This window comes from Megascapheus bottae, chromosome 12, assembly GCF_031878675.1.
Source record: "Megascapheus bottae isolate mThoBot1 chromosome 12, mThoBot2.hap1, whole genome shotgun sequence".
Classification (NCBI taxonomy): domain Eukaryota; kingdom Metazoa; phylum Chordata; class Mammalia; order Rodentia; family Geomyidae; genus Megascapheus; species Megascapheus bottae.
In genome coordinates, this window is record NC_143520.1 from 12,503,989 (window position 1) to 12,511,149 (window position 7,161).

Consider the following 7,161-nt stretch of genomic DNA (forward strand, 5'->3'; position numbering starts at 1 on the left):
AAAGTCTCTGGGTTTTCTCTGTCCAAGCTGGCTTTAAACCATGATTCTCATATCTCAGCCTCCTGTTATGTGAGGCACTGGCTTCTGGCTGAATTTCATTCCTTTTTATGATACAATACTACTGCATTGCAAATTTATACATTAGCCCACTTTGTTCATTCATTTGTTGATACGAGCTTGAGCTATTTTTGAATATTACAATGCTGTTATGCACGTAGGTGTACAAATATCAATCCGCGCCATCATATAATAATGGCTGCCAATCTTAATTTTGTGAAAGTTTTTTTAATGTGTTTTCTTCTAAGTTTTTTATAATAGTAACTTTTGGGGCGCAGTATCTAGAAGTAGAACTGCTAGGCTATATGATAACACCTTGTTTGATATTAGGAGAAACCATCATGCTTTACCACAGTAGCTACAGTTTCTTATACTCTCACCAATGCATAAAAATTACACTCTTGGGGCCAGGAGTTTGGCCTAGTGGTAGAGTGCTTGGCTAGCATGCAAGAAGACCCGGGTTTAATTCCTCTGTACCACATACATAGAAAAAAGCCAGAAGTGGTGCTGCGGCTCAAGTGGTAGAGCCCTCGCCTTGAGAAAGTCCAGGGACAGTGCTCAGGCCCTGAGCTCAAGCCCAGGACTGGCAAAAAAAAAAAAAAAAAAAAAAAGAAATTACACTCTCTCCATATACTTGCCAATATGTTTTCTATTTTATTGCCTAATAGATCTTCAGCACCGTTTTATGTGCTTATTGACTATTTGTGTGTCTTTTTTAGGGGACATGTGTAGTCAAACACTTTGCCTAATTTTGAAACAGGTTCTTCATTTTTTTGTTGTGCAACTGTAGGAATTCTTGACATATTTTGGACACTGGTCATTTATTATGTGCTACGGATGATCTGCATACATTTTTCTCCCATCCTGTGCATTTTCTTTTTGCTGTCTTGGTAATATTCGTTGATCTACAAAAGTTAATTGTCACAAAGTTAAATTTATCTTCTTTTGTATTGTTTATACTCTTGCCATCATATAAAAATGGCTTCCGAGCTTAATTTTGTGAAAGTTTTTTTAATGTGTTTTCTTGTAAGTTTTTTATAATAGTAACTTTTGGGGGGCAGTATTGGGATTCAAACTCAAGATTTCATGCTCACTGGAAAGGAACTCTAACACAGAACCACACGACCAGCCTTCAGTTTCAACTTGTAAGATTTTTTTGATCCATAAAATGTTTTTTCATATTTATTGGAAGTTAAAGATACAAGATGATTATTTTGCAAGTGGATATCCAGTTTTCCCCTGAAATATGTTTGAAAACCTCATTATTTTTCCATTAAATGGTTTTAGCAATCCTAACCTGGTGGCCTACACCTGTAATCCAAACTACTCAGGAAGCGGAGATCTGAAGATTGGTTCAAAGCCAGTCTAAGCAGAGAAGTCAGTCCTGGGGACTGAATTGAGGGCCCGAGCACTGTCCTTAGGCTTTCTCAAGGCTAGAGCTCTACCCCTTGAGCCACAGCACCACTTCCAGTTTATTCTATGTATGTGGTTCCGAGGAATTGAACCTGAGTTTTAGTGCATGCTAGGCAAACATTCTACCGCTAGGCCAAACTTCTGGCGTGCCAGGCCAGCCGGCAGTGAACCTGGATTCCTGAAATAGGGGGCAGGGACTAGGAAAAAATAGAAGACAGACAAACAGATGGGGTTCAGGAGGACCACAGCCCAAGTCAGCAGTCCAAGAAGGCTGTGAGCTCAAGACTGCAGCCTCGTTTATTTCCAAATCAAGGAAACCAGGGAACTGCCAGGGGTTACAGTCATATGGTAAACCAGGGAACTGCCAGGGGTTACAGTCATATGGTAAATCAGGAAACTGCCAGGGGTTACAGTCATATGGTAAACCAGGGAACTGCCAGGGGTTACAGTCATATGGTAAACCAGGGAACTGCCAGGGGTTACAGTCATATGGTAAACCAGGGAACTGCCAGGGGTTACAGTCATATGGTAAATCTCAGATCAGTTAAGCAGGAAAAGGCCAAAAAACAATAAAGCAATAAAGCAATAAATCAAAGAGAACAGAAAGTTCACAATACAGACAGTGTAGCGTCAGAAGTTCCTAGGCATGGCACCAGCTCGCTTCTTAGTGTGCAGATTCAAGGGACAGCCTGGCTCCACACTTTGGCTCCCAACAATGGCCCCTTATTTTTCTTTTCAAGATTGTTTTGGCTATTCATAAGTTCTTCTTATTCCATATGAAATTTAAATGATACATTGTTCTCATTCTGAAAAATATGATTTCCTTAGGGATTAAGTTGAAACTATACATTGCTACAAGCAATGGTGTAATGCACTTCAACAATATTGTCTTTGAATTCATTAACACCAGATGTATTTCCATTTGGTTATATCTTCTTTCATTTCCTTCAACAGTGTTTTCTATATTTTAGTGAAGAAAAGTCTTTTACCTCCCTGGTTAAACTTATTCCTGTTTCATTCTATTCTATTCTTTTCTTTCTTTTTTTTTTTTTTAAATGCCTGTTCTAGGACTTAAACTCAGAACCTAAGTGCTGTCCCTGAGCTTCTGTGCTCTAGGATAGTGCTCTACCACATGAACCACGGCTCTACTTCTGGTTTTTTGGGAGTGATTAACTGTATATAAGAACCTCACAGGGGGGGCCGGGAGTTTGGCCTAGTGGTTAAAGTGCTTGCCTAGCATGCATGAAGACCCGGGTTTGATTCCTCGGTACCACATATAGAAAAAAGCCGGAAGTGGTGCTGAGGCTCAAGTGGTAGAGCTCTAGCCTTGAGAAAGTCCAAGGACAGTGCTCAGGCCCTAAGCTCAAGTCCAGGACTGGCAAAAAAAAAAAAAAAAGAACCTCACAGACCTCGAGGTAAAAGCTGACACACTGAAAACTTTACAATAGGAGACACACTAGGCCTCCTTGGCACAGGTCGAAACTTTCTCAAGGACCAAGAAACACAACAAATCAGAGAAAGGCTGGATAAGTGGGACTGCATTAAACTGCAGAGCTTCTGTATGGCAAAGGACATAGCTAGTAAATTAATTAGGAAGCCTACAGAGTGGGAGAAGATCTTCACTAACCATACAACAGAAAAAGGCCTCATATCTAAAATATATCAACAGCTCCAAAAATTGAATCACTCCAAAACTACTCTTCAAAGAAACAACCATCCCATCAAAAGATGGCCCAAAAACTTAGAGTCTTCTCTGAAGAAGAAATAAGAATGGCCTATAGACACATGAAGAAATGCTTAACATCTCTAGCCATAAAAGAAATGCAAATCAAAACAACTCTAAGATTCCACCTCACTCCAGTTAGAATGGCCAGGATCAGGAAAACGAATAATAACAGATGCTGGAGGGGATGTGGCCAGGAGGGATCACTACTACACTGTTGGTGGGAGTGCAAACTCGTTCAACCACTATGGAAAGCAGTGTGGCAGTGCCTCAAAAGGCTAAACATAGAACTCCCCTATGACCCAGCAATTCCACTACTTGGCATTTACCCAATTGTCCAGAAACAAGGACAGACTAAATCCACTAACACAACGATGTTCATTGCAGCACTATTTACCATAGCAAAGATATGGAACCAACCCAGATGTCCCTCAGTTGATGAGTGGATTAACAAGATGTGGTATTTATACACAATGCAATTCTATGCTGCTGTCAGAAAGAACATTGCACCATTTGTAAGGAAATGGAAAGACTTAGAAAAAATCATATTAAGTGGGCCTGGAGTTTAGCCTAGTGGTAGAGTGCTTGCCTAGCATGCACGAGGACCCGGGTTCAATTCCTTGGTACCATATACACAGAAAAAACCCAGAAGTGGTGCTGTGCTCAAGTGGTAGAGCTCTAGCCTTGAGAAAGTCCAAGGACAGTGCTCAGGCCCTGAGTTCATGGCCCAGGACTGGCAAAAAAAAAAAAATCATATTAAGTGAAGTAAGCCAGACTCAAAGGAACATAGGCTCAATGGTTTCCCTCATCTGCCATAATCAGTAGAAACCTTGGACTCTTCTAGCAGAGATTTGCAAAAGAGTAAAACCTAGATACATAAGGCTATATAGTATGATGCTAAATGAAAGGACTTCTAGGATATAGAAACAAAAACCATATAATGAGTGATCGTTGTCCTTAATGTACTATGTTATCTCTCATCTCTTTTGCTTTCCCTTGGTTATCTCATATTGTTACAGTATTTCACTTTGTTATCTGATATATTGGATATATGCATATTTGGTTATTTGAAATTGGATAGGAAAGGGGGGAAAACAAGATGAGGGTGAGGGTGGGGGGGAGGGAAATGGGGACCAAGACATGAGAAAGGGTATCAATGTATGTGAAGTAATGCACCTTCCATCTGGCGAATGTAATGTAACCCTTCTATTAATTAAAATAAAATTATATGAAAAAAAGAACCTCACAGACATTACTGTCCAGGCTACCTTTGGACTGCAATCTTCAGATCTCAATCTCCTGAGTAGCTAGGATTTCAGGCATAAGCCACTGGCATCAGGCTATCTATCTGTCTATCTATCTGTCTTTCTATTTTTCCTTTAAAGTGATGGTACATGAATCTACAGTTATCTAAAACTAAACTCAGCTTAATTTTTTGCGTGTGTGGGTCATGGTGCTTAAACACAGCCTAGGCGCTGTCCCTGAGCTCTTCAACTCAAAGCTACTGCCCTACCCCAGGGCCTGGGAGTTGTCCCTGAGCTCTTCAGCCCAAGGCTACCGCCCTACCCTTGAGCCAGGCCCCACTTCACAATTTCTCGAGGTTAATTGGAGAGAAGAGTCTCAGGTCCTTTTGTTCACCACAGGCTTTGAACCTCAATCCTCAGATCTCAGCCTCCTGAGCAGCTAGAATTACAGGCACGAACAACCACACCCAGCTCAGCTTAATTTTAAAAGAAAAAAATTGACCTTAATTTCTGACAAATTGTCCTTTGTATATCTCGTCATTTTCAAGCATCCTTCTATCAACAGATAATACACCAGCAACTAAAATTTAATGGACATTTCTTATATGACAAACTTTATGGACTGACTTCACCAGTAAAGAATTTGACTGATAAGAACCTGTTAAGATACAGCCAGTGGCTCATGACTGTAATTCAAGCTACTCCGAAGACTGAGATCTGAGGATCACAGTTCAAAGCCACCCCAGGCAGGAAAGTCCATGAGATCTTGTCTCCAATAAACTAAAAAAGGCTGGAAGTAATGCTGTGGCTCAAGTAGTAGAGGCTAGCCTTGGGCCAAAGAAGCTCAGGGAGAGTACCCAGACCCAGAGTTTAAGCCCCAGGATCAGAAAAAAAAAAAAAAAACCAACAAACTTCAGATATATTAACTCAATGAATCCTCGTAACAACTGTGAAATCTATTTTTCATAGAAAGTGGCGACCTCATATCCCATCTCTTGACTCTGTCCTTATCCATTCACTACCATTTCTCTTCCTTTAATAATTAAAAGAGTTGCCATCCCACCAACAATGGACAATGTTTAGGCACTGGGTCCTGTCTCCTCAGGATCCTACTTACTTTTGTTAGAATTTACCTTTCCTCACCAGGCTCTAGTGGTTCATGCCTGTAATCCTAGTTGTTAGGGTCCGTGATCAAAGGAATGAGACTGACATAAAAGCAGAGGTCAAACATGTACCTAGCATGGGGAATCACACTGACAGGCCAGGGCCTTCTGTATATAGAGCAACCCCTCCTAGTCTCACAGGCTCTTTTATAGGGCTCAGGCCATATGGTTAAGCCTGCCCCACACATGTGACCAATAAGATTGTAACACACTCAAAAAGGTTGCATAGCTATGTCAGGCCATATGCAGGCAGCTAATGAAATCATAACTGACCCTATAGTGGTTGTTTAAACTAGCTTATTACCCTAGTCAAATTAGGCATGCAGTTTAACGGGCAAAGGCCAGGGCTCACATTCCTTTGCAGTTAGAGAGGCTGCATATTTGCTTTTTACTAATTGGACGTCTCCACCTAGTCTAGCTGCCCCTATATTCTGGGCTTTGTTATCAGGGAATTGCAAACTGGACTTTATGGCTTTTTGTGCTTTTTTTTTTTTTTTTTTTTGCCAGTCCTAGGCCATGAACTCGGGGCCTGGGCACTGTTCTTGGGGCTTTCTCAAGGCTAGGGCTCTACCACTTGAGCCACAGCACCATTTCCGGCTTTTGTCTATATATGTGGTTCCGAGGAATTGAACCTAGTTCTTCCTGCATGCTAGGCAAGCACTCTTACCACAAGGCCAAACTCCTGGGCCTGTGCTCGTTTTTCTGAAATAACTTCTTTATGAACTGGATTAGTTACTTATGAGCAGGGCCAGATTGAGTTTAATATGTAACCAACATAATGGCTGCTCAGTTAAAAAAAAAATGGGGTTCCTCTGCCTACGTGGGTCCTTACACTAGCTACTCAGGAGGCTGAGATCTGAGGATCAAGGTTCAAAGCCAGCCCAGGCACAAAAGGACCTGAGACTGTTATCTCCAATGAACCTCTAGAAAAGGGGAAGTGGGGCTTGGCTCAAGGGTAGGGTGGTAGCCTTGAGCTGAAGAGCTCAGGGACAGCACCCAGGCTGAGTTCAAGCCCCAGGACCCACAAAATAAATAAATACATAAAACCAGCCAGGCTGGCCAGGAAAGTCCATGAGACTCTTATTTCCAATAAAACACTCAAACACCAGAAGTGGTCCTGTGACTCCAAGTGGCAGAGCGGTAGCCTGGAGCTGAAGAGTTCAGGGACAGCGCCCAGGCCCAGAGTTCAAGCCCCACGAGTGACCAAAAAAATAAAAGTTACTTTAAAGAAGGGCTAAGGGAGAGCAGCGGAAGGTGGGCCAACAAAACTTGGCTTTGTCCCTCGCTTTCACCCAAGGTTTGTCTTTCCGCATTACTTCAGGAGCTGTAGGAACTCAAGGCAGAGCTAGAGTTACTGGGCAAGTGACAGGGGTCGAGGCGAGGCCGGGGTGGCCGGGGGCGGGTCAGCTCAGCAGTCCAGAGGCGGCCCAGGTGCTACACATCTGGATCTGCGTCCAGAGGAACCTTGGATCGCCATCGGAACTCGAGGGCTGGGCAGAAGTTGCAGCACGGCGACGGGCTGGGCTTGCCGAGGCGCATGCGCGCGCGTGCGTGGTGGAGA